Source organism: Ailuropoda melanoleuca, chromosome 5, assembly GCF_002007445.2.
Source record: "Ailuropoda melanoleuca isolate Jingjing chromosome 5, ASM200744v2, whole genome shotgun sequence".
NCBI classification, from domain to species: domain Eukaryota; kingdom Metazoa; phylum Chordata; class Mammalia; order Carnivora; family Ursidae; genus Ailuropoda; species Ailuropoda melanoleuca.
The window spans coordinates 117,646,727-117,666,061 of NC_048222.1; positions in this window are offsets into that span (position 1 = coordinate 117,646,727).

Sequence of the window (19,335 nt, forward strand, 5' to 3'; positions counted from 1 at the left end):
CTCGAAAAGTTGGAATCGTTTGTAATAACCTCTATAAGAGCATAACAGGGCTATAAACTAGATAAAGCGTGATGAGGAAGAGAGTGATGGGCTCTGGGGCAGGTCTGGGCAATGGTGTTCAGAGGAAATATTATCCAGAGGAGACGTTTTTAAGTGGAGTCTTGCAAGATGAGTTCCAAGTACTGTGGTGAGGTATGCTGAGAGCAAAGAATCTGTATTCCGGGACTTCTAATATTTGTCTGTCAAAGTCTCTTTCAGAATCTTAATAATTGGGTAGTTTTCATCATTCCTGAGTAGTTATTCATAGTTATTATATATTTTCACTCAATCCTAATGGCGTGAGAAACTCATATAAAGAGAAGTCATTTTAAACCAGTAAGTCCAGAGATTTATAACAACCTTTGAATTGTTTGGCAATAGAATCTGATTCAATTAAACTAAAAATAGCTGAAAATGGTTCTGGTTTCTCTTTAGATATATATGATCATAAGTCTATTACTATGATTAAGAAATAGAGATATTCATAATCAATCAAGACCAGAATTATAGTCAAAAATTGCAGTCAAATAATTCTGTGCAAAATCTGTGGTAGTTACGGCATGTTACCTTAGAGATGCAGAGCTGGAAAAGAAGTCCCTGATATCATCAGACTTGGTTATAGTAGGAAAATTATAGAGATTGCCTATTATAATCAAATTAATACAATACATTTTATAAGTGCTATCAAGGATAACCGCATGTCATTTGGAAAGTCTATAATACAGTAGCCTAACTGATCCTAGCGAGGTGCAATGGATGTTCAGGGAAATCTTCAGCAAGGATGTAGAGCCTTGCCATACTTGATGGATAGAGTCTTAAGGACAAAGAAGTAGGAAAATAGAGTCACATGATGGTATAATATTACTGTGAAGGCCTTCAGGTAGAAAGAAGCTTGAGGCCATTTTTGAGGTTCGAATTAGGTCTGTTCTTTAGGAAGATCAGAGGGAATTCAAGAACTCAGTCAAAAATTGTTTTTCTCCTGGGGCTCCTGGGTGACTCAGTTGATTGAGCGTCCTACTCTTGGTTTCAGCTCAGGTCATAATCTCAGGGTTATGAGATCGAGCCCCTTGGGCCACCGTGCTCAGCACAGAGTCTGAGGGAGATTTTCTCTCCCTCTTCCTCTGTCCCTATTATTATCCCCGGATAATAAATAAATAAATCTTTTAAAAAATTGTATTACTAGAGAGTAAGACTCTCTAGTATTACTAGAGTCTTACTTGAGAGTAAGACTCAAGAATGCAAAAGTAATCCTGAATTCTCAATATTATCTTACCAAGTGTATCTTAAATTCCCTTCCTAGAGCTCAAATATTATGATCAGATAATGAATTTTGAACAATGGCCTTTTAAACTTTAGCTCCTCAGACTTAAAGAAACCCACTTTTACATAGATAAATTGCATTTTATTTTATTTCGAGTAACTAATTTATTATTAACATACAATAAAAATATGTAAAGGTTGTATCTAACATCAAATCTCACATAAATATTTTTTCCATAAGGGTAAATATTGAAGTTGACTTCTCTTTCTTCATTAAATATTAGAATTTTAATTTTTTTGAAAGATTTTATTATTTATTTATTTGTCAAAGAGAGAGAGCACAGGCAGGGGGAGCGGCAGACAGAGGGAGAATCAGGCTCCTTGCTGAGCAAGAAGCACAATGAGGACTCAATCCCAGGACTGTGGGATCATGACCTGAGCCGAAGGCAGACACTTAATGACTGAGCCATCCAGGTATCCCTAGAATTTTAATTTTTAAATGAGGAGGGAGTTTATTTTATAGGTTTAATTTAATTATTGAATAGTATTTTTATGACTTTACTTCTTGTCATTTTTATTAATTTCTATACCATAGAATTGATGGCTTGTAATACAGTTTTAAAAGTCATCAATGCACATTATACACTTGTTATCTTGAAAAAAATGTATTTTTAAGATAAATTGAGTTCTGAGTATTCTTGCTTCTGAGTTCCATTTATGCATTTGAATTTTGGAAAGTATTCCTTTCTAAAATTATGATTCAACAGATTAAATTTTAGCATTCTCAAACTGTTGATTTCTTTAACAATTAACTCCATAAAGTTAACTTACCTCAGAAAAAATATAAGCTTAGCTAGGAACTTTTAAAACTCCGGAAAACTAAGTAATGATTAGTATTTTTAACATGAAGAAAAATACATGAGGCTGCCTCAGAGAAAGACAGGATAGAACATTAGTCCAACCAGAAGGTCATTTAGCCTTTGTAGTACAGTTTATATTATTCAATCTTTGCTTTATGAAAAGAAAGTATTCCTTGGACAGATTAAAAATTCAAAGCCCATTTAGGCGAATCTTATTAGATGCTTTTATTTGTTACTTTAAGTTAAATTTCTCACTTGTATATTAAATGTTAAGTTGGTCCACATTTTGCCTTTCTAGTTTAGCCCTATGTCATCTAATAATATTTAAAGAAAGAAAATTATGGCATAATGTAAATTACCTTCTAGTATGATTATGTCCTAGATATTTAAAAGTAAATAGCTTTTACTTTAAGATCTGAAAATTTAAAAGTCAAATGCAAGGTAAATTGCAGAAGGTGCAAAGAATCTCTCATTATTGATTGTAAAATATGCATGGATAGGATTCTGCAAAATCTTATGTGGTTTTAAAATAATTTCATCAACCAATGCCACTTAATTATTGATTGGTATTGCTGTATGTAATATTAGATTTAGCATGATAGATGAATCAAAATTGTACTTCCAAAATTCTGCACATTAATTAATTATCCAGGATACAACCTTGATTACTATTTTTAAAATAAGTCATTAAATACTCAAAAATATTTTGCCTTCATAATCTCTATCTAAAGTACCATCTTTCAGTCTACAAAAAACAAAGTAATTTCTATGAAATAAAATGAATACCAAATTTGAGTATTAGTTGTAATATTTTATATTGCTAATTTTTTTTGGACATTACTAGTCCTCATAACAAGTGAAAAAAGCCATGTTTCAAACAAGTAAGTATATTTAACAACAGATGTTAAAGAAGCACAAATAAGTTCATTTGCCAAGGTTTTCCTTTGGTGGTTAGCCCATAAACAGTAATAAGCCGTCAGCATATTAATCATCTGCTGTTTGTGAGTGTGATTATTGAATTTACCTGGTAAGAGTAATTACATGCTTATATATGTCAAGAGTGTGTGTGCGTGTTTCTTTCTGTGCTCCTTGATGTGCACAAGACTATTTTATAAGCTGTCCCCAAATCAAATAAGCCTCAATAGCCCTTTCTGGGGAATAGAAAATGCAATCTGTTTCACCAAATACTCCAGTGTTTGTATTGAAAGCATCCTGCTGTATCTAGCACAATCATCTATTTCAAAAATAGGGTTAAGCATGATGACTACCTCTTTCCCTTTTTTTAAAAAATTAAGACCGTTTTTTAGAGCAGTTTTATATTCACAACAAAATTAAGCAAAAGGCATAGAGATTTCCGAAGTATCTCCTGCCCCAACATATGCATAACCTCCTGCACAATCAACATTTCCCACCAGGGTGGTATTGGTTAATAGTTGATAAATGTATGTTGACTCAACATAATCACCTGAAGTCCATAGATTGCATTAGGGTTCATTCTAATGGGTTGTACAGTCCATGAATTTGGACAAATATATAATGCAGTATTTCCATCATTATATTATGATGCATAAAATTTCCCTGAGATTAGAATCCTCTATGCTCCCATCCAATTCCTCCCCCCATCCCCAGCCCTGGGAACCACTGACCTTTTTACGGCTCCTATAGTTTTCCCTTTTCCAGTATGTTATATAGCTGGAATCAAGTGAACATAGTCATTTCAGATTGACTTCTTTCATTTGGCAATATGCATTTAAGTTTCCTTCATGTCTTTTCATGGCTTGATAGCTCATCGTTTTTAGTGCTGAATAATATTTCAGTGTCTACATGTATCACACTTTATTGATCCATTTACCTACTGAAGAACATCTTAGTTGCTTCCAAGTTTTGGCAATTATGAGTAAAGCTGCTATAAATAAATATCCATTAGCAGGGTTTTTTTGTGGATGTCAATTTTGAACTCATTTATGTAACTACCAAGGAGTGCAATTCCTGGATCATATGGTAAGAGTATGCTTAGCTTTGTAAAAAAACTGCCAAACTGTCTTCCACAATAGCTGTGCTGTTTTGCATTTTCACCAGCAGTGTATGAGTTTCTATTGCCCCACATCCTCACCAGCATTTAGTGTGATCGGTGCTCCAGATTATGACCATTCTAATAGGTGTGTAATTGTATGATATTGTGGCTTCAGTTTGCATTTTGCTTATGACACGTGAGTTGCAACATCTTTTCATATGCTTATTCGCCATTTATATTTCTTCCTTGATAAAGCGTTCAGGTTTTTAGCTAGTTTTAGCGTTTTTATTTTTCTGTTGAGTTTTAAAAGTTCTTTGTCTATGCCACGTAATGGCCCTTTATCAGATGTGTCTTTTCCAAATATTTTCTCTCACTATGTGTTTTGTTTTCTCATTCTGTTAATAGTAGCTTTCACAGCAGACATTGTTCGTTTTCATTTTAATGAAGTCCACTTTATCAATTATTTGTTTTATGGACCATACTGTTGGTGTTATATCTACAAGTCATTGCCATACCCGAGGTCATCTAGGTTTTATCCTACATTATCTTCCAGGAGTTCTGTAGTTTTGTATTTTACATTTAGGTCTGTGATCCATTTTGAGTTAACATTTGTGAAGGCTATAAGGTCTGTTGTCTAGATATGTTGTTGTTGTTGTTCTAAGAATGCCCAGTTGGTCCAGCAACATTTTTGAAAAGACGATCTTTTTGCTTCTTTGTCAAAGATCTGATGACTATATTAATGAAAATGTGTTTCTGGGCTCTCTGTTCTGTTCCATTGATCTGTCTATTCTTTCACCTATATCACACGGTCTTGATTAATATAGCTTTATAATAAGTCTTGAAGACTTGTAGTGTCAGTCCTCAACTTTATCTTCTCCTTCAGTATTGTGTTGGCTCTTTTATTTCTGGGTCTTTTGCCTCTCCATATAAATTTTAAAAACAATTTGTCAATACCCACAAAATAACTTGCCAAGATTTTGATTAGGATTGCATTGATCAAGATCAAGTTTGGAAGAACTTACAGTTTAACAATATTGAGTCTTCCTATGTATAAACATGGGTTATCTCTGCATTTATTTACTTTTGGTGTATTTTAACAAAATTTTGTTGTTTAATGTAGATCTTATACTTATTTTGTTAGATTTGTATATAAGTATTTCATTTTTGGGGGTGCTAATGTAAATGATATTGTGTTTTTACTTTCAAATTCTACTTTTTCATTGCTAGTATATACGAAAGCAATTGACTTGTGTTTCTTAACCGCGCATCCTGAAGCCTTGTTATAACCACCATTGGTTTCAGGCTAAATTCCTTTTAATTATGGAATTCCAAATGCATACAATTATTTGCTCCCAGACTAAGTAGAAAGTATTTGGCATCTAGAGTGCTCTGAATTTACAACTTCCTTTGAAAATAAAATATAAAGGGAACTGAAAACTAATTCATTAAAATACTGACGTTTAGCCAGATTTCACTTAAGCCAACCCTGGGGCCAGTTCAGCAGTACATTTCTTGGATGCTTTCACATATAACACTGTGAGCCTTATGTAACCAGTGAATCAATTGAAAATCAATGAAATATTATAAATGTTAGAATGAAGTTCTGGGATTAAAAATAATATTATAAACAATCAAAATATAAACAAGTAAGGATATTGGACACATTTGGATAGCTCCCAATTTTTTCCACATTTGCCAGAGATAAATATTTTCCTTTATTTGAGTTTCAGATAAATGAATTTAAAGTGGAATAAATCAAAGAAGGATAGATTCACAGAACTTTTGGGGAAGGATATAAACTGAGGGATTGTCATTGTTTTCCTTTAGTTTCTCAACTGTGCTCTTACTTGGTATCTTGCTGTACACTTTTATGTTAATATGTTGTAGTTTTCAAGCTTCTGCTGCCATCATTTTAGATTTGACATTAAAGGTGACAGTCTAGCATTAAATACAATATAAACATAAAGCAAAATAGGAAAATATGACTATAGACTACAGAGGCTAAGTTGGGAGAAAGTTACATTTCCACATATCTATCAGTCTTTAATTTGGGGTATGTCATTTTTTGCAATCACATTCTAGAATTTTGCTTAATAATTACTTTAATTTTTATTAATTAATTAACACTAAAACACTATATCGTGCACCACAGGAAAATGTAGCATTATATGTTTAATCATAAATTTTTTTCATTAATGGAAAAGACATGATGTTTTTCAACTGGTGGGAGAGTTTTTCTTTTTTAACATTACATAGTTGTCTGTATTTTGTGAAGTTCTGATTTTATCCCTTACATATGCTAATATATAATGCCTTTATTATGGCAAAAAGAAAGCATTCTATTGCTATGACTTACCCAACTACTGAGATCTGTAGATTACTTTGTTATCATTACTGATGTCTACATTCTGTAGATCAAATGTGCTTACATATAATTATATTTTTATGAGATAAATTTTAAAAAGGAACACTTACTACTCCCAGACATTTTATAATTCCATTCAAACATCTCTTATAGGGGTGCCTGGGTGGCTTAGTCGGTTAAGCATCTGCCAGCTCAGGTCATGATTTCAGGGTCCTGGGATTGAGCCCCACATCAGACTCCTTGTCAAATAAATAAATAAATAAATAAATAAATAAAATCTTAAAAAAAAATAAACATATCTTATATATGCTGGTAGAAAGGTTTTTCTTGACCACAGACAATGTAGAAAAAATAGTATGGATTATAAAGAGAAATATTGATCTGCACAATGAGTGTGTATAAATGTGAGTCAATGGAATATATTGTGCTCAGGGAAATTTAAAATATTAAGAAATAGAAGTTGTATAGATTCAGGTAACTGAAGAATTGGACATGTCATGAAATATTTCCAAAAATATCATTTGAGAATTAACTTTGAATATGAATTGTGACATGAACATTTAGGCTTTGGAAATTCCAGCTGATGGGTCCTTTAAATTAAAGTCTGCGTAAGTCGAATGCTATAGAATGTTAGCATTCATTTTATCAACTGAAATGCACTCAAAATAACAAAATACATAAGTCATTGAACATGAAATTGGACCAGAATTCACATTGGAAAAAAATTTCAGGTTCTCATCAATGTCTAATTAATCACATATAAAAATTGGATGATTAAGATATCAATGAGTTTACCAAGAGTAGTCATTTAGCATTGCATTTCAAATTTACAGAGAATGAAGTATAATTTACTATCCTTAAAATATACCAATCAAAATTAAAAGTATCCATGAAATATAAAGTTAAATTAAATATTACAATTTGCATTGCATATACATAAACAATAATAATAATAACAGCTGTCATATAATTGTATACAAAGTTTTGTTATATTTAATAACCATGGGGTTTCAGAAATCAAAAGCTAGACTGAGAGGTAGGGCTTATAAATTGGACTCACCTTAAATAAAGTTTTACTTTTTCTATATAGTCTGAAAACTTAATCAGTTTCCTTTACTTATATTTATTTTAAACTTAGGTCTTATTGTCAAAAATGTGTCTTATTATGGGAATAATTTAGACGAGAATCTCTCCTAATAAGAAATGAATCCATCAAGAACAGCCAATCTAGGCTTAAAATTAACATTTCAGATCCTTTAATTTTAGCCCATTTACAGAATACATCCAATATTGTAGTTTGAACAAATTCACCTAATACTAGTCGGTGATGCAAATTTCAGAAGTGACAAACTGGAACTAAGTTTTCATTCTCTCCTTGGAACTTCCAAATGCAAAATAAACAATATGTTAGATTAGTTTTCATGAGCTCCTAAGTCAGAAGAACGATGTAAGTTAACCTGACACTAATGGAAGAGAGTAAGTGCTATTATTTTTAACTGGGAATATAAGAATCAGCAATGTTTGCCATACATATAAAACAAATTTTAATAGAAATGCATTTAGAAATCCAGCATATGTGATGGCTCTAAAATTATTAAAAGTAAACTACTGCATTGAATAAGGCATGTTCTTAAGGGTTTGTTAAGCTAACTTAATACATTTTCATCAAAATATTTGCATTCTCCCATGATGGTGGAATGAGCCATCTGCACTAGTCTTCATCCACAGTTTGAAGGCCAAGGAAAAGGAAAGAGTGTAATAACTGAGGTACATAATACTAAGAAATGTTTGGCTAGTTGTGTGTGGTGATTACATTTTAAAGTCTTCTCTTGGGAAAAAAGGCAGTATATAGACACCTTTGGTCTCTGTTTCAACGGCTGATGGTTTGTCTTCTCTTGAAAATACAGTTCCTATCATAAAAGAGACACTAATTGTAGTTCATCTCTTTTTTTCTCCCACATCTTATGTCATGATTTGGGGACTTCGAAAAATATGTATATAAATGTGAAAAGACCTTTATTTTTCAATGGATTTGTTTACATTAAAACTTATCTGCTTATATTAAAAAATGTGAAAGAGTTGCTTTAAAAAGGAATAAAGAACTCTGTACAAAATAGAAACACTAAAAGTAGATTTTATATATTAGTTTTGATACAATAAATGTTTAGAAAGTATCCAAAATGATATTTATATTTAAATGAATTTATTTATACTTTAGAATTTAATATAATAAAATTAATTAAATATTATTAAAATTTAAGTTAAAAATTACATTGTTCTAAGACATAGTTGCATTCTATTCAGTTAAATATCTCATTTATTTATTTTATTACAGTGGAAATTTAAAGATATATAATTGGCAACATTAGTTTTCTGCATTAGAAGATGGTAATGTACACGCCAACACAATCCTTCCTATTTTTTTTGCAGTCATTCTTCCCTACTTGTGAACAAGATATAAAATATTATTCAGTTTAAAACTTTCACTTTATTTAGAACTATATATTTCCCCATATCATTTAAGGATATATATTTTTGACATGTGAATGTATGTACATGTGAATGAGTGTAAGCATGTATATAGTATCCTTGCATAAGCATATGTATACATATATGTAGATAAATATTCTAGGCTATAGTATTTTCTAATGTATATTATCTTGAATTGATATTTGTAGTTTCTAACACATTAAAGCGAATGTAACATAAATGTTATACATTAAAAAATACTTTCAAAGGTATTTATAATTTTGATATCTTCTCAAATTAAAACCCTTATAAATGCTATATTGATTTCTATTACAGAATAACAAATCACTGCAAACTTAACACTTAACACATTCATCTCCCTGTTTCTGAAGGTAAGGAAAAAAGACATGGGTTAGTTGGGTCTTTTATTGAAGTCTTATCAGACATACATCACAGTGTGGGCTGGGGCTGTGATGTCATCTAATGTTCGTGTTCCTTAAGCTCATTTAGTTGTTGGCAAAGGTCATTTCCTTGTAGTTGTAGGAGTGAAGTCTCCATTTTTTTTCTTTTGCCTGACTTCAAAGGGTAACTCTCAGTTCCTAGGCCTACTTGCCTCATTCTCTCACAACATGACAGCTTACAAGACATGACATAATCATCGGGGTGACTATACCATCATTTTTGTGAGCTAATAATCAAAGGTGCTTGTATTCCATTATATTCACATATTGTCCTCATATTCAAGAGGAGGAAATTATGCAAAGCATATACACCAGAGGAGAAAAATCCCAGTGCCACCTTAAAGTCTGCCTTTTTATGTAGATAGAGATGAATCTTTTTGCATAGGAGGTGAGGAAAATGGCTGTCTAAATTAATGAGATAATCTTTAAAATCTTCCCTTAAAAAAATTTAAACCATTTTAAGGATATTTTGTACTACATTTGGCTATATTATTGTATCTTAATCTATTAAGCATCTACATAAAAGAAAAGGAAGAGTAGTGTACTCGAAGATACCCTATTTTTCATGGATTATACAATGTAGATAAAGTGAATTAAAAAGAATATATGAATAAAGTTATTTCTCCTTACTTTTTGTAAAAATGAAAATGAATTCCAAAATTCCTATGGCAGATTCTGACTGTGTCTTTCTCTAAACCCTCTTCAATGGAGTAGATTTAGAATTCTTTTGTGCTATCAAATAACAGCTGCCTGAAACCACCTGCCTTCACAGAAGAAGAGACCTCAGGTGAATGAGAGGGTAACTGAAAGCAATGTTTTGTTACAAAAATGCCAATAATTTTATTTATTTATTTATTTTTAATTTTTTTTATTTTTTTAGATTTTATTTTTATTTATTCGACAGCGAGAGAGACAGCCAGTGAGAGAGGGAACACAAGCAGGGGGAGTGGGAGAGGAAGAAGCAGGCTCATAGCAGAAGAGTGATGTGGGGCTCGGATCCCATAACGCCGGGATCACGCCCTGAGCTGAAGGCAGAGGCTTAACCGCTGTGCCACCCAGGCGCCCCAAAAATGCCAATAATTTTAATGTGAAATGATCCCAAGCTATCAACCCAATAATATCATATATAACATATGAAAATTTTGTAAAAGACAATGAAAAAGGTGCATGTTAATATGTAGATATTATTATTTCATGCTATTCCAAGTGTAAAGAATCATATATTTCAATTTTGTACTGTTTTTATTTAAGGGGATGACAATAATCATTTCATAATGCCTAAAATTAACTAAAACTATGTGACTATCAAAATAAAACCAGCTCATTAATTATATGTATTATAATTAAATATCAGAGAATATGTTCAAAGCACCAGACCTAGTAACCGGAATGAATACTGTTGCCATTTCTAATTATGGAATACCTTTCTGTTTATCAGAGCTAATGTCCTGATTCAGTAAGAAATAACCTGAAAACATTAAAATTATTTGAGGAATTAATGTCATGAAATATAGGGAAGATTCAATAGGTTAGTAAAAGGTAAAAGCTGAATGAGAGTTTCTAGTTTTGAAAAGATAAATTAATGTAGTAATGAAAAAATCCACTCATTCTCTTTGTCCATTTATTTGTGTACCGTGAAGATAGACAAAGGAAGAGTTTGAGAAAATATAATGGGTTGCATGCATATGCTTGGAATTCATTAGTGTTAGAACAGTATACACATATAATTTCCACTAAAGTAGCAAAAGTTTATTTTGAAGTCTCTGCGTATTTTGATATATCATATCTCTCATAAACAAAATATTGTCTGAGTTTATTATTCTATTCCTCAGACAGTGTTGTGTTATACATGATCAAAAAGTATCTCATTAAATAGTGACAGTGCTTTGCACTAGTTTTACTCAAAGCCTCCTTGGGCATTATACCAAAGAAAAAGAAAATGACAGTTGGTGTCAACACTAACAGCTAAACAGGGCAAACTATTTTCTCGAAACCTATGTAATTTAATTGAAATGCAATATTTCATGAATATTAGAAAACTAGGCTTTATTAAAAATGGCAAAGAAAAGTGAATGCATGACTGTTTAGAGTAACAAGCAATACAAATTTATTCATTCAATACATCACTGAATTATTTAAAGCTCAGCCTAAGCACAAGGTCATGGAATAATTTTGGCAAGTTGGCATTTTGCATGATGCATTTCCATAATTCTCCTGCATCTATAAAGTTAATCACAACTTTGGCATGGAAACCTTTTTCTTGTAGTCACAGAGCCAGATAAAGGCTTTGATTCAAAACTAAAGCCAAACCAAACTATTAACACTTGACATAGAACAAATATGTAGATATGTACGAAGAGAAAAATGTTAACCATTAACTTTAAGACTTGTACACAAAATAAAATTGAAATCCTTGTAACTTTAAGTTTTGATTTTACTCCAATATAAAAGTGATGTATAGAAAATTAAATTCTTAGACATTTGCAAACTTTTATACCAGAGACTTCAAATAAAAAAAAAAAAAAAACATGAGTTAAGTAACTGAAGAAATGATTACAATTCTTCATTTTTTTTCTGCAGTACTTTTGACCTAAAGCATTTCCTTTCGATTTTTTCTTAGCATCTCCTCTCAGCTTATAGAATGCATCTGCTCTTGCAGTGTCTACTTTTTCCAGTAGGGCCATGTGATATTAATCATAGTTATTTTAAATTTTGTTCTGATAGTTCCAACATCTCTGTCATATCTGTATCTGGTTCTGATGCTTGCTCTGTCTCTTCAAAATGTTTTCTTTGTCTTTTAGTGTACCTTGTCAATCTGTGTTTAATCTGTATAGATGATGTACTAAGTCAAACGAACTGAGGTACATAGGCCTTTACTGAGAGATTTTGTGTTTATCTGGCTAGGGGTTAGCTGTATTTACTATTTCCTGTACATATAGGTGTCAGAGGCTAAAATTTCCTCTTATGTCCTTATTTTTGAGTCCCCTGTTATAGTTGGGTTTCCCTAGATATTTCTTCTTAAATAAAGTATGAAGTGCACTTTTCTTTCAGTTGCACTCCCCTTTACAGGAGTATTACTAATGTGATATTAAGTTGTGGGGGAGGGAAAACATACTATAATCCTATATTAGGTCCTAGTTTTTCAGTGAGCCTCTGCCCCTGGGCTATGACCTTTAGAAGTACTTCTCAGCCCCACCCTGACCACTTTAGGTGAGACAGTTATTTCCTTTCCCCCAGATTGTTTAGGCTCTGGTAAAACCCCACTTGGTTAGGCTTTTTTTTTTTTTTTTTAAGATTTTATTTATTTATTTATTTGACAGAGAGACAGAGACAGCCAGCGAGAGAGGGAACACAAGCAGGGGGAGTGGGAGAGAAAGAAGCAGGCTTCCAGCAGAGAAGCCTGATGTGGGGCTCCATCCCAGAATGCCAGGATCACACCCTGGGCTGAAGGCAAACGTTTAAGGACTGAGCCACCCAGGCGCCCCCTACTTGGTTAGGCTTTGATAAAATAGTTTCTCTCGAGGACAGGCCTTGTTTAGAAGACTCAAAAAATGCTCCAGGTTTACTTTAAAATGGCTACTTTCCCTCAGAGACAAGAATTTCATTTCCAAATTTTATTTGGGAATTTTTCTCCGATTTTCACTGTAAGAATATGGTAAGGCATAAAACTCACGTAGTATGAGAGACCTCCCCTCCCCCAAGATTGGATGCCCCCTGGAATTTTTACCTCTCAAATGTGTCCACACTGGACCTCCAAGATTCATCAATTACTGAATAAGTATTCCTACCCCATAAGGTTTCCATGGGATTCTATTCTGGTAAGTTGTCATTCCTTGCATCTGCCTATCTGTCTTTCCAATCTGAGAGGTAGTGGTTTGCACTGTTACCTCAATTCCCTAATGGATCTAAGAAGAGTTGGTTTTCAGTTTGTTCAGCTTTTTCCTTGTGTGAATGGGAGTGATGACCTTTAAGTTCATTATATGCTGAGTTAGAAATCACCAGAAATATTTTTAAACTTTCTTTTTTCCTTCCTCTGGGGTGAGACAGCAATCCTAGAAGGGTTGAGACTTGACTGTCCTTACACCAACTTAGACAAAGCTCTGATAAAGTAGTTTCCTTTCCATTTCTTATGGAAAATGTTTCAGGAGTGTTTCAAAATGATTACTTTTGACCCTCCCTTGCTGGAAGTGTGAGGGACATTTTCTCAGACATTGAACATGGAAATCTGGGTGGATTCCTGGAAGTAAAATTCATGACACTGTTGGGGTAACCTCAAGATTGGGACCAGGAGTTTCTTAGTCTCAAACTAGTCCATACTCAGACTCCAGAAAGTATTAAATTATCATGTAAGTGCTACTACCAGTTTGTGGCTCTGGCCACTTTTGATTCAGGTAAGATCATCTCAGTGTGATTCTCACTATTGTCTTTTAAGATGTAGTGAGATTTTGCCATGACTTCAAAACTCCGATGAATCTAAGAAAAATTATTAACTATTATTTTGTTCTGATTTTATTTTGTTGTAAGAACAGGGGTAATAATGTCCAAGTTCTTTATATTTTGAAGCTGAACCACATGTAAATATTTATAAGTCATTTGTATTTAAATTGATGAACACTTCATATTCATGTGTTTTAAAAGTTTTTCCCTGGCTTTTCCATATTTTATTATTTATTTTTAAATTCTCTTTCACATCGACTAAATTAGCCAATTAGTTTTGAAATGAGTGTGTGTATATATACAACAGAGTACCCCGTGTGTGAGTGTGTATGTGCGTGTTCATACATAAATATTCCTAGAGGCTTTATTATTATAGTGAAATCATGTAAAGGATTCTGGCCCTGAGTTTCCTTCATTATCACCTGGGAATTTTTAGTGAATGGCTCCATCCACACAGCCTTCACCATGGGAACAATATGAGAACAATCCATTTTAAATTTTATGAAGTCAAATTTCTCAATCTTATTTTTCATGATTTCTGGATCGGTGCTACTTTGGGAAGACCTGTAGATATTACCTAACAATAATAACAGTTATAATAATAAAGACTGTATTTTATCATTACTACTTTAATGGCTTTATTGAGATATAATGATAAATTATATGTGTTTAAAGTGTAAAATTTGTAAAGTATTGACCTGTGAAACTATCACCACAATCAATATAATGAACATGTCCAAAAATTCCAAATGTTTCTCTTGGTCCTTTGTGACTCTTACTATCACCCACCCCTATTTGCCCCGCCAATCCATTGGAAACCATTGCTCTGCTTTCTGCATTATAGGTTAGCTTGTATTTTCTAGAATTTTATGTATGAGAACCCATACAGTATGGAATTTTCTTCTTGTTTATTTCACTGAATATAATTATTTTAATATTTATCTGTGTTCATCTATGTATCAATACCTAATTCCTTTTTTATTTTTCCTGGGTAGCATTTTATTTTAACACTACAATGTATATTCACCTATTGGCAGACGATTATGGTGTTTCCAGTTTGGGACTACTACAAAAAAAGCTATTATGAACATTTGTTTACTGACTTGAATAAGGACATTAGCTTTTGTTTTTCATAGATAAATGAAGAACAGTGAAATGACAAGGTCATGTGGTAGGAGGTTACTTACTTATTTAAAACACTGTCCCTGTTTTCAAAGTGGTTGTTGCTTTTTGCAATTTAATGTACAGATTATGACAGTTCCACTTACTCCACATACTCATCACCATTTCGTATTCTCATTCTTTTTAATTTGGGTATTTTAATAGGATTTCAATGCTTTTCAGTGTGAATATAATTTGCATTTTCATAGTGATTAATGATGGTGAGCATGTATAAATGTGCTTATTTGCCAACTATGTATCTTCTTTAGTAAATTGTATGTATATATCTTTTGCAAACTTTTTAAATTAGATTGTTATATAATTATATTGTGAATTCTTTATGCATGCTGGATACATCTTTTTTTTTTAATTTATCAAATCTTTGATTTCTAAATATTTTCACCCATCCATGACTTGATGTCTCATTCCCACAATGATATCTGTCAAAGAGCAAAAGTTCTTATTTTTAATTAAGTTGAATTTATCTTATTTTTCCTAGATAGATCATGCTTTGGTGTTGTATTTGAGAAATTTTTGGCTATCCTTAAGTTCACTTAAATTTTCTTATGTTGTCTTTTGGAAATCTTACAGAGTTAGGTTTTACAGTTTAGTTTCTAATCAATTTGCTTTGATTTTTGAACATTTTACAAGGTCTAGATTGTAGTTTAGTTATTTGTGTATGTGTATCCAAGTGGTCTTGCACTATTTATTGAAGACATTAACCTTTGTCAATTGAGAGGACTGCACATTTGGCAAAAATCAGGTAACATCTCATATACAGGTGTATTTCTGGACAATCTTTTCTCTTGCATTGATCTATTTTTCTCTCTTGGCACTAATACCAAACTACATTGATTGTGATAGTTTCATAATGAATCTTGAGATAAGCCAATGTCTTTTCATTTTTTTCTTTCTTTTCAAAGTTGTTGTGGCAATTCAAGGTTTTTTGCACTTTGATATAAATTTTCAAATCTGCTTCTCTGCTTCTTCAAATAAAAGCCCTTGGAATTTTGATCAGAATTCCACTTAGTTTGTATATCAGGGATTGGTAAGCCAACATTATGGCCAAATCTATCCACTGTCTTCTTTTGTAAGTAAAGTTGTATTGGACCTTAGTCACTTTTGTTCTTTTGCATACCCTCCTCAGCTTCTTTCACACTACAATGGCAGAATGGCATTTACAAAAAATGTTTGCTACACCTTAATTTCTTAAGAACTGACCATTTAACAATGGTAAGGGGTGACAGGGAAGAGAGAAAATGGAGAAAAAAATAGCATGTTTTAAAATTAGTACTTTTAGCATTAGAAATGAGTGAAAATTATTACACTGAGCTAACAACACCAAAGTAGATATTGTCTTTTTAATTTTCTTGTAATTCCATTTCATTTTATTTTAAAAAATGTTCTCTCTACCATAAAGATAAATAGGAGCTCTTAAGGAAAGTCAACTTACTTCAAGAAAATAAAACCCTTTTTAATTATGGGTGTGATTACCATTCCTGTCACATATTAATTTATGTTAAACATTTGATTTATATTGTGCGTAAAAAATGAAGCGAGATTCAATTTTCATTTATTTAATTTTTGCATTTTATTGTTGACTTTTCTTAACAAATAACTATCAGCGTTAACACCACTATATACTAAACATGTTTTCTCATATATTAATTTATCATAAAATATTGAGTCTGAAATTTCCGTGCTGTTCCATTATATTTTTTATAATTCTGTGTTAGTACAAACAACACTCTAAATTTTCATAATGTAGTATAACATTTAATAGGACAAGTCCCCTCAGTAAATATGATCAAATGCCTTTGGTTTACTCTTCAATAAAACTTTAGAATAACTTTTCCCATTCTAAAAGTCTTAATGCAGACTTTAATTATGAGTTTATTTGAACTCAAATCAATTGTAAAATTGTCATACTTACATATTGTTGCTCCCTTTCATAGTGCAAGATTCTGTCTTTACACTCAAGTCTTCCTTAACGTTTTCATGAACTGGTGAGCCCAGACTCCCTGTAGTTACATGGGTGCAGTAGTTTTCCTGTGTCTTCCCCTCTCTTATGGATGCAAGAAGAGCTGTTAATTTTTCAGACCGTTCAGTTTACTTGTTAGAATGGAGTGGTGATCTCCAAGATTCTGGCATGTGGAACCAGAAACTTCCCATTCTTTCAAGATGTCTCATCACCAACAATACTACCTGAATAGGTTGAGAATTCCACTGGTCTCTGAGAGCTTCCCCTTGGTATTCAAGAAAGATGTTCTTGGGGCGCCTGGGTGGCACAGCGGTTAAGCCTCTGCCTTCGGCTCAGGGCGTGATCCCGGCGTTATGGGATCGAGCCCCACATCAGGCTCCTCTGCTATGAGCCTGCTTCTTCCTCTCCCACTCCCCCTGCTTGTGTTCCCTCTCACGCTGGCTGTCTCTATCTCTGTCAAATAAATAAATAAAATCTTAAAAAAAAAAAAAGAAAGATGTTCTTTATAACTTTATAAAAAATTTTTATGTTATGTTAATCACCATACAGTGCATCATTAGTTTTTGATGTAGTGTTCCATGATTCATTGTTTGTTACATGATTCATTCAGTGCTCCATGTAATACGTGCCCTCCTTAATACCCATCACCAGTCTAGCCCAACCCCCCTACCCTCTTCCCCTCTGAAACCTTCAGTTTGTTTCCCAGAGTCCATAGTCTTTATAACTTTTTGCTTCATAAAATCAGCTATGGATTATGTGCCAAACTGACCCTAGTAATTTTCAATTCCTCTAGCAAATTTTAGAATGTCCATTCATACTGAACTCATGAATGAGGACTTTCCCAGAGTCATTTTCCCAAGTATGCTATCTTCAGAAAGGAGGCCAGGTTTTAGGCATAATGGAGTCTCTTTTTGCAGTAGTTTTATTATTTATTTCTATTTTTAATTTTATATACTCAGAATTTATGTCTGTAACATGTCTCCTTTGAAAACGATATTATCATCATTATTAAGATATGGTTAATTTTCATTGTTTCAATACATGTTTCAAAAGTCAGTATACAGATTGCATGGCATCATTTTTATAAATTTTAGCCAATTTTATTTAATTATTTTTCTAAGTAAATGTAAGTAATCTAGCATGCTGCATGTTTCTATGTTTTAAATATTTCATATTTTAAAAAGAAGGAATAAAATTAAAATGTCCTACTTTAAGTTGACAAAAAAGGAGGGGTAGATTCCAAATATCTTAAAATAAATGAGATATTTTTTTTTCCTTGATGAGTATATATAGTGAATATAAATATAGACCCAGGCATATGCATGCATATGAATTGGTGTATAAATTTCTTTTTTTATACAGAATGCCAATAAATATATAAAGTCAATAAAAGGGGAGAAGCTCTTTAGTTGCATTAGTTTGTGTTATATTTTCACTATTTAGTATAAATTATTGCTTTATGATTTTAGAATTTTTTGAAATTACCATAACCTATCATTCTTTTTAATTTATCATAAACTTCATAAATATGCTTGAATTACTACATAAGTTCCCTACTTCAGCTGTATCCAGGAGTCAAACCACTCATATTTTGTTTATTTTGTCAGTCCTGGTGCATCCATGGTATTTTAATTAGTTTAGAGACAATTACCTTGAATGATGGTACTATAGACTTTAGCTAATTAATAGATTTGTTAACTGTATTTTATGTTTACAAACGTTAGACTAAATTCTGATTTTAATCTGACTATACAGATATGTTTGCAGGAGTAAAATATTTCTTGTTTTCTCTTATTTTTGGTGATAGAACAAAATTCTTTATATCCAGTTATTGGAATATGGAAATTAACTATACACATGATATGATATTTTCATTTCTGATATGTCAATAATTACTCTTCAACTCATTGTATAAATCACTGCCCATGTTAATTATTCTTTGACAAAAGATATTCCTTAAGATTATCAGGGAAATTGCCAAAATGATCCCATAGGTCTACAGCACCAAAATGGATTAATCTCAGAACTTCTGAAAGCCACAGCCTAGGATGTCATTGCCTGTGTACAACTATTGCCAGAAAGTGAGATTTTCTTCTCTTCTATCTTCTGAACTCATTGTCAGGTCCTATTCTGGGGACATATTAGAAAAAGATTTTGAGAAATAAATTTTTCAAGCTTCTGCCACATGATATAGAAAAGAAGGTAAAAAGTGACAGAAATGATGCTGAGTTGCCCACATTTTATCTATCACAGCTATTAAACACCAACAGCTCCATCATTCTTCTACC